This window comes from Suncus etruscus, chromosome 19, assembly GCF_024139225.1.
Source record: "Suncus etruscus isolate mSunEtr1 chromosome 19, mSunEtr1.pri.cur, whole genome shotgun sequence".
NCBI lineage: Eukaryota > Metazoa > Chordata > Mammalia > Eulipotyphla > Soricidae > Suncus > Suncus etruscus.
The window spans coordinates 18,723,167-18,733,014 of NC_064866.1; the positions used below are offsets into that span (position 1 = coordinate 18,723,167).

The 9,848-nt window shown below is 36.2% G+C and overlaps 1 non-coding gene across 1 annotated transcript; it reads left to right on the forward strand.

Annotated features, from left to right (window-relative positions):
- The first annotated feature begins 906 nt into the window (after nucleotides 1–906).
- Nucleotides 907–1,038, forward strand: LOC125997798 (small nucleolar RNA SNORA51). The gene has a single exon (XR_007491815.1). It is a non-coding gene; the product is annotated as a small nucleolar RNA SNORA51 (small nucleolar RNA).
- Nucleotides 1,039–9,848: the final 8,810 nt, after the last annotated feature.

A 9,848-nucleotide genomic window follows, 5' to 3' on the forward strand; every position in this document is an offset into this window, starting at 1 on the left:
GATAGTGTTTCACTATTTTTTAAATTTCTCCCTTCACCTTACCCTATCAAGTAGCTAAGATGGCACATCTGAAGAGGGAAGAGCTTGTTCTCATTAGCCTCCACAGCAATATTCTGATTTTTTTTTTCTGAACAGTATTTAGAAGCTTCTATCATCTTCAGGTCACAAGGAGCCAACCCTCATGAGGCATCTAAAAAGACTCACCTCTGTTTTTATTAAGTACCTAGCAGTTTTCAAACAAGCACAGCACCTCACAATTATAAATATCAAAAAAGATATACAATTATCTAAGGAACACTCTAGTAAGTGAAGAGAAATACATAAACAAAAAATCCCTTTAGTGAAGCACAATGTGCTATATAATTCCTCTCAGAATCTTCACTCTCAGAAGCCATATGTCAGAAGTTCTTATATAAAAAAGGCATTTCTGTGTGGGAGAAGCAAATTTTCATGGCTGTAACTTGAAGAAGGATGATTTCCTGATATTAGAAAAAGAATTAATTATAAAGCTTCACTTATTCAATAGATGCCTGAACTAAATAATTACAATAAGATTTCTAAGACTGCTGGGTATATACAGAATTAAGGAAGATAAAAATAGCTAGACTAAGAATTATGACTTCATTATTAGAAATTTGTTCACTATAAATGAAATACTGTTTGTCAAATATCTTAGAATTGATCAAAATGAATCTTCAAAGATAAATCCTGTCAGGCTTCAGCTAACTGAATTATTTATTGTTCAAGAATCATAGAAATATCTTCACCTCAGAACTTTGGGGAAATCATGAGAATGCTGCACTGGTGAAGGATTTATATGTATATATTATATATTATGATTTATATATTATATATTTCATAATATATTTATATATATATTTAAAAAATTAAAAAAAGATAAGATAAGGCCTCCCAATCTTACCACAGGCTGTGTCCTTTACACTGACTCTATAGAAAGAAGAGGTACAGTAAATCCACCCCATATACACCTCAACCTAGGCCCTTTGCCTGGACTGTATTGTTAATCGGGGGACAAAAAAAATAAAAAAGAACTTTGGGAAAATCAAGAACAAGAAATTACAGGTTGGGGCCAGCGCAGTGGCACTAGATGTAAGGTGTCTGCCTTGCCAGAGATAGCCTAGGACGGACCGTGGTTTGATCCCCCGGCTTCCCATATGGCCCCCCAAGCCAGGAGTGACTTCTGAGCGCATAGCCAGGAGTAAACCCTGAGCATCACAGTGAGTGGCCCAAAAACAAACAAAAAAAAAACAAACAAAAAAAAAAGAAGAAAGAAAGAAAGAAAGAAAGAAAGAAAGAAAGAAAGAAAGAAAGAAAGAAAGAAAGAAAGAAAGAAAGAAAGAAAGAAAGAAAGAAAGAAAGAAAGAAAGAAAGGAAAGAAAGAAAGGAAAGAGAAAGAAAGAAAGGAAAGGAAAGAAAGGAAGGAAGAAAGGAAGGAAGGAAGGAAGGAAGGAGGAGGAAGGAAGGAAGGGAGGAAGGAAGGAAGGAAGGAAGGAAGGAAGGAAGGAAGGAAGGAAGGAAGAAGGAAGGAAGGAAGGAAGGAAGGAAGGAAGAAGGAAGGAAAGAAAGGAAGAAAGAAAGAAAGAAAGAAAGAAAGAAAGAAAGAAAGAAAGAAAGAAAGAAAGAAAGAAAGAAAGAAAGAAAGAAAGAAAGAGAAAGAAAGAAAGGAAAGAAAGAAAGGAAGGAAGAAAGGAAGGAAGGAAGGAAGGAAGGAAGGAAGGAAGGAAGGAAGGAAGGAAGGAAGGAAGGAAGAAAGAAAGGAAGAAAGAAAGAAAGAAAGAAAGAAAGAAAGAAAGAAAGAAAGAAAGAAAGAAAGAAAGAAAGAAGAAAGAAAGAAAGAAAGAAAGAAAGAAAGAAAGAAAGAAAGAAAGAAAGAAAGAAAGAAAGAAAGAAAGAAATTGCAGGCATATTGAGTTGACAGTATCTGTCAGTCTGCTTGTCAAAAAAATGAATGATATACTTTGAGATAAATTGAAAAGACTTTCTATGAAGGAATTATTTACAGAAATTGTGAAAAAAATTTAAAAAAAAAAGAAAAAATGGTAAACCACACACAAACTTTAAAAATTGGTATAACTGGAGAAATTCTGAATGCTGCCTGTGTGTCTGTCTCCTGTCCTGTCGCTTGAACCTCTTGGGAGTGGGCCGAAAGAGGCTCCAGAAAACTCGCTCTCCCAGAGGCTCATTCAAGGGACGGCACACCAAGAAAGTGCTTCACAACGTGAAAACCGGCTATAAGCAGTATTTTGCAGAAGTCAGGTCCCCTGTTGGTGAAGAAGTCAAGTCCCCTGTTGGTGATGTCAGGCTGGGAAAATCTATGAAACTACGGCTGCCCAGTGGGGCCAGACCATGAGAAATTGTGTGTGCTGCCTGTGTGTGTCTGTCTCCTGTCCTGTCGCTTGAACCTTTTGGGACTGGGCTGAGAAGATGCTCGAGCAGAGCACGGCCGCTGTGCTTCACTACATGGCCATGCACTCTTTCTAAGGAAAGAATGCCATTGAAACAAGAAGGAAAAATCATACTAAGAACTGTGCTGGAGGCTGAACTCTGCAGGAACTCAGATGCTAGCACCCCTATCTGTCTGTCTTATATGCTGTGCTCCATTTTCGGCCTGATTTCATCCTGTGTGTGGCTCATCTGAGGACAGCTCAGCTTCCCCTGGAGCCTTCCCTGGAGGTGAGTTTACAAGCCTAGAAAGGGTGGAACCAGAGTAGCACAGCTGTTTCTTTTCGTTTCCCGGCCATGTACATCATTAGCCAATGAATACAACCACAACACATAGAAAAACACACAATACAAGTGTGACAATGGGGAAACAATGCAGGCCAGTGCCTGACATAGAGAATGTAGATGGCAACTCTGATAACTTGAACATGACCAACCAACTAGTCAGTCTCTCAAATAAGGAGTTTAGAGTTGCAATATGGAAGATGTTCAAAGAACTCAAAGAAAGTATAGAAGAGAACACTAATCAGAATCAAGATAATATGAAGATAGAAATCAGAAAACTCCAAAACAAAATTTCAGGTCAAATAACAGGTCAGAAAAATTCAGTAGATGAATTGAAGAAAAATATGGTTGAGCTTTCCCACGGGTTAACAGCAGATGAGGATAGAATTAGTACACTGGAAGATGAGATGAATAACAATTCCATACAGCAGAAGAAATTGGAAAAAAGCCTTAAAGCAAATGATCAAATAATGGAAAAATTACTCAAAGAATGGGAACAGATGAAAATAGAAGTCTATGATAAGCTCAACAGAAACAACTTAAGAATCACTGGAGTCCCAGAGACCCAGAAAGAAAATCTCCAGAAAGAATCAACGGTCAAGAACATCATTAAAGAGAAACTACCAGAGCTAATGAATACATGCGATCAAATCCTGCATGCTCGAAGAGTACCAACTAAAAGAGACCCCAGAAAAAACACCCCAAGACACATCCTAGTCACAATGACATATCCCAAAGATAAAGACAGAATTCTAAAAGCAGCAAGATCAAAAAGAGAAATTACATTCAAAGGAACAACCTTGAGATTTACTGCGGACCTGTCACCTGAGACACTCAAGGCCAGAAGGCAGTGGTGGAACACAGTGACAAAACTCAATGAAATAAATGCTTTGCCTAGAATACTGCACCCAGCAAATCTCACTTTTAGGTTTGAAGGAACAATACATGGCTTCACAAAAAAACAACAGCTCAGAAATTTTACAGACTCAAAACCATTCTTAAAAGAAAAACTGAATGGCCTACTTTAAGACAAGACTGACCAACAGACACACCAAATTTGATATAAAGATGGCACCAATTCCCAGGACAATTCTTTCTCTCAATGTCAATGGACTAAATGCACCAGTTAAGAGACACAGAGTGGCTAAATGGATCAAAAAACTCAATCCAACCTTCTGCTACCTATAAGTAATGCACCTGAATAATCAGAACAAACATAAGCTCAAAATCAAAGGCTGGAGAAAAATCATCCAAGCAAACAACACCCATAAAAAAGCTGGAGTGGCCATACTAATATCAGATGATGCAAACTTTATACTTAGCAAAGTTGTAAGAAACAAAGATGGACATTTTGTATTAATCAAGGGATACGTACAGCAGGAAGAAATCACTCTCCTAAACATATATGCACGGAATGAGGGGCCAGCAAAATATGTAATAAAATTGTTGACAAATCTGAAAAATAATATCAATAACAACACAATAATTGTGGGAGACTTCAACACGGCATTGTCAACACTTGACAGGTCAACCAGACTGAAACACAACAAGAATATACTAGACCTGAAAAGAGAAATGGAAGAAAGAGGCCTAGTAGATATATACAGAACACTCCACCCCCAGAAGCCCAAATACACCTTCTTCTCTAATGTATATGGGACATTCTCCAGGATAGACTACATGTTAGCACATAAAACATACCTCCATAATATCAAGAGGATAGAAATTTTGCAGGCTACCTTCACTGACCACAAGGCCCTGAAATTATATGTGAACTACAAAGGGACACAGAAGAAAAACTTTAATACCTGGAAGTTAAACAGCCTAATACTGAATAACCAGTGGGTCCGAGATGAAATCAAAGAGGAAATCAAAACTTCCTAGAAGCAAATTACAATGGAGACACAAACAATCAGAAACTATGGGACACAGCAAAAGCAGTACTGAGAGGAAAATTTATAGCTTTGCAAGCACACATCAGGAAAGAAGGGGCATACCTGAATAGCTTAATGGCGCAGCTCATAAAATTAAAAAGTACTCAATAAAAGGACCCAAAAATAGAGAGAGAGAAGGAAATAACAAAGCTGAGAGCATAAATCAATGAGGTGGAAACCCGAAAAACAATCCAAAAAATCAACTAAAGCAGAAGTTGGTTCTTTGAAAAAATAAACAACATTGATAGACCACTGGCAAAACTAACAAAGAAAGAGAGAGAGAAACTTGATAACTCGTATTAGGAATGAAAAAGGAGAGATCACTACTGATATGGTAGAGATCCAAAGGGTAATCAAAAACTACTTTGAGAAACTCTATGCCACTAAAAATGAAAACCCGAAAGAAATGGATAAATTTTTGGACTCTTATAATCTTCCGCGGTTGAATGAAGAGGATGTAGCATAACTAAACACACACATCACTATTGAGGAAATTAAGACAGTAATCAAATGTCTGCCCAAAAACAAAAGTCCAGGCCCAGATGAAGTTACTAATAAATTCTTTCAAACCTTTCAAGAGGAACTTCTACCAATCCTGGCAAGACTCTTTCATGAAATCGAAAAAACAGGAACACTTCCAAATAGCTTTTATGAAGCCAACATCAACTTGATACCTAAACCAGACAGAGATGCTATGAAAAAAGAAAATTACAGACCAATATCGCTGATGAATGCAGATGCAAAGATCCTCAACAAAATCCTGGCAAATAGGATTCAATGCCTCATTAAGAAAATCATCCACTACAATCAAGAAAGTTTCATCCCAGGAATGCAAGGCTCGTTTAACATTCGTAAATCTATCAACATAATACACAACATCAACAACAAGAAAAATAGAAATCACATGATCATATCAATAGATGCAGAGAAAGCATTTGATAAGTTCCAACACCCATTCTTGATCAAAACTCTCAGCAAGATGGGAATGGAAGAAACGTTTCTCAATATAGTTAAGGCCATCTACCATAAGCCAGAGACAAATATCGCCCTCAATGGAGAAAAACTGAAAGCCTTTTCTCTAAATTCTGGCAAAAGACAAGGCTGTCCTCTCTCAACACTCCTATTCAACATAGCACTGGAAGTACTTGCTATAGCGATTAGGCAAGAAAAAGATATCAATTAATCCAGATAGTAAAGGAAGAATCAAGCTCTCGCTGTTTGCCAATGACATGATACTCTACATAGAAATCTCTAAAGTCTCTACATAAAAGCTTCTAGAAACAATAGACTCATATAGCAAGGTGGCAGGCTACAAAATTAACACACAAAAATCAATGGCCTTTCTATACACCAATAGTAATAAGGAAGAAATGGACATTAAGAAAACAACCCCATTCATAATAGTGCCACACAAACTCAAATATCTTGGAATCAACTTGACTAAATATGTGAAGGACCTATACAAAGAAAACTATAAAACTTTGCTCCAAGAAATAAGAGAGGACACGCGGAAATGGAAGCACATACCATGCTCATAGATTGGCAGGATTAACATAATTAAAATGGCAATACTCCCCAAAGCATTGTACAGATTTAATGTGATCCCTCTAAAGATACCCATGACATTCTTCAAAGAAGTGGATCAGCAATTTTGAAATTCATTTGGAACAATAAACACCCTAGAATAGCTAAAGCAATCATTGGGGAAAAGAATATGGGAGGAATTTCTTTACCCAACTTTAAACTGTACTACAAAGCAATAGAAGAACATTGGTGGTGGGAATGTTGCACTACTTAAGGGGGTGTTCTGTTTATGACTGAAACCCAACTACAATCATGCTTGTAATCATGGTGCTTAAATAAATAATTTATATTAAAAATGCTAACATAAAAATGCATGCAATTTTATAAACCAGAATTAACACAACTTTTATTTTTTTTTTTTTGATTTTTGGGCCACACTCTGTGATACTCAGTGGTTATTCCTGGCTATGTGCTTAGAAATTTCTCCTGGCTTAAGGGACCATATGAAATGCCAGAGGATCGAATCTTTGTCCCTCCTAGTCTAGCTTGTGCAAAGCAGATGCCTTACAACGTGTGCCACCACTCCAACCCCCCTGAATTAACATAATTTTTAAAACAAAAGTCATTCTCTCTTAAACTTGTATTTTCTACATTTTCATTCTCCTTGTTTTGGTCTCCATCTGTCACATAAAGTTTTCAACATAAAGCAAATGTTATATGACTGTTATATTTACTGGAAAACATAAAGATGTTGACTAGAAACTGGCTGAGTATTACTTTTGACTACTGCATGTACTCAACAGATCAAAAAAAGAAGTCTATCTCTTAAACTGGTTCCTAAATGAATTGAATACATGGTAAAAGCTCTAATGGAACTTTTTATTTTTCTAGATAGGGATCAGTTAATATTAATATTGTGGTTAAAAAACTGAGGAAGATGTTATTCTTATCTATTTATCTATCTATTTATTTATTTATTTTGGTTTTGGGGCCATACCTGGATGCATATTTCTGGCTCTTCTCTCAGAAATCACTTCTGGTAGACTTGGGGAACAATATGGGATGCTGGGAATCGAACCCAGGCCTGTCCTGGGTCCTGGGTTGGTCGCATGCAAGGCAAATGACCTACCACTCTGCTATCTCTCTGGCCCCAGGAAGATGTCATTCTTATAGGTTCCATTTGTCTCCTACGTTATAAATCAATTCCCTCTTTGTGATCAGTATCTTTGCTTAGATACTCCTACATGTAAAAATCCTGTCTTCTTTCATAGAGAAGTAGCACACATAGAGAAAAGTGGGAATTTTAGGATTGTGTAAGATTAGGATGGTTGTGTTTGCCAATGGTTTTTAATTTACACTTTACTTCAGTTAACTAAATTATCTGCTATCTTCACGTATTATGACTCATTGAGCTTCTGTTTGATTAGCTCCTCTTTAACCATTAAAATGTATTTAAAATTTAAAATTTATTTTAAAATAAAATACTTTTAAAATTTCCATTGACTGTTAAAGTCTCTTATTTTTTTGGTTCAGTGAAGAACAATTTCTTTTTATTCCATACATGCTTTACATGTGGGAATTTTTTCTTTTATATTTTAATTGAAATAGGTAAAACAAAAAATGATCAAGATGAGTGAGAAACTATTATTCCAACTGAGCTAAAATGTATTTTAGAATCAGAAATTTGCTAAAATTACCATGTTCTGTGCTATATTGGATAGAATTATAGATACAAAGTTGTTTCTATGGGGAAAGATTACTACATTCCACAAAACATTAACTTTTCTGGGTCTTTTGAAGTTAACACAATTCTTTTAATTATTTGGTTGGAGGAGGAATGGAACATAAAAAATAATCTGTTCTTGTAGACATTATTTTCCTGAGATATAAATCTGGCTGTTAAGTATCAAGTCAAAAGTAGTTGTAGGAAGTGATAAAATGTTAATGTCCAAGACAGCTAAAGAAATTTAATTTTAATATACCTATATTCAATATTTTTGATGATGTAGTTGGTCTGTAATTGGCAGTGGAGCAATATTACAAAATATTAGGGGAAAAGTGGTAGCATGGACCATATGAAAGCATAAAATTAACAAATAAAATTTAAACTAAAATGTTTGTTAGTAAAGAGAATTTAGTTATTATATTATCAGCCCATGCATATTTTTTTCATTTTTATTATAGAAATCATGTTTGTTAGGGAAAGTGAGATAATTCAGGTGCAAGAGCACAGGCCTTGCATGCTCAAGGACCTGAGTTTGAAACTTAGCAAAGCATGATTTCTTGTGTCAGGTATCACTGGTGTAATCCTAACAGTACACAAGCAATGCATAAAATCTTTATACTTATACTGTCAGGCGAACTTCTATTTATATTTTTCAATGATGTGCATTTCTAGAACTCTATCAGCTCATGAAATTTCTTAGAAAGGGCATCTAAATATTGTTTAAGATTGTACTAGTTTTTAGAAAGATGTTGCTTATCAGATTTATTATCTTGTATTTGATATATGCATTTTTATTGAATTATCATTTAAATTTATTATATTTAATATGTTTAATTTAATCCTAATTGATCTTATCTTTCAATATTTATTTGGTCTAACTTCTGCTATATTTCATGGATATGCACTTAATCATTAACTTGTCAATACTACCAAAGTTAAAGTTTAGATTATATTTACAGTAATCTTTAAATTTAACTGGCATTTCAGAGTATTTTAAGCAGTAATTTAGATGTTATTAGAATATTTTAAAAATAAGGTTTCAGGGTCAATCAAAAGTCCAACAAGAGGGGCCGGGCGGTGGCGCTAAAGGTAAGGTGCCTGCCTTGCCTGCGCTAGCCTTGGACGGACCGCGGTTCGATCCCCCGGTGTCCCATATGGTCCCCCAAGCCAGGAGCAACTTCTGAGCACATAGCCAGGAGTAACCCCTGAGCGTTACTGGGTGTGGCCCAAAAAACCAAAAAAAAAAAAAAAAAAAAAGTCCAACAAGAGAGGGTTAGAAACAGGGTTTAATTGAGAGAAAGGCAAGCAAGGACGCCAGTGGCCTTACAGTCAGCCCCCTAGGCTGAGAAAGGGAGAGAGAAGGCCAAGAATGGGACCAGACAAGGAGTCCACCATGGAAAGGAAACAGAATCCGGAAGTTTGGCTCACAATTTCTCCAGCAATTCAGCGGCAAGCATTCAGTAGTATCAATCAGGTAGGGTGGTGGTGGCCTCTAAAACTTCATTACATATAAAGCCCCAACTTTATATGCCCCTGGAGCCAATTGCCCCCCAACATTTACAAGGGGACAGGAGCCAGGTAACTGAAGTTTTCAGCCTGAGAGGAACAGTAGTCTACTTATGGCTGAACCAGGGAGCCAAAGTTTGTCTCTATTTCCTGATAACAGTGGTAACATTTTGGTAAACAGAAGTTGTTTGAGCCATCCATGCTAGAAATAGTCACTCAGTATTTCCCATTCCTTAAAACAAATTTTCTTTTCACACTATGGCAGTGTGGTTCTGGTCATTCATAACTTAATCTCTAAACTTTAGGATTCAAATATGAGACATTTTAAGGGAAGGTTAATTCAGTTCCCTGCATTATGAACACATTGCAGTTATACTAATTTACATTGGCAGCGATGACAAAGTTAAATA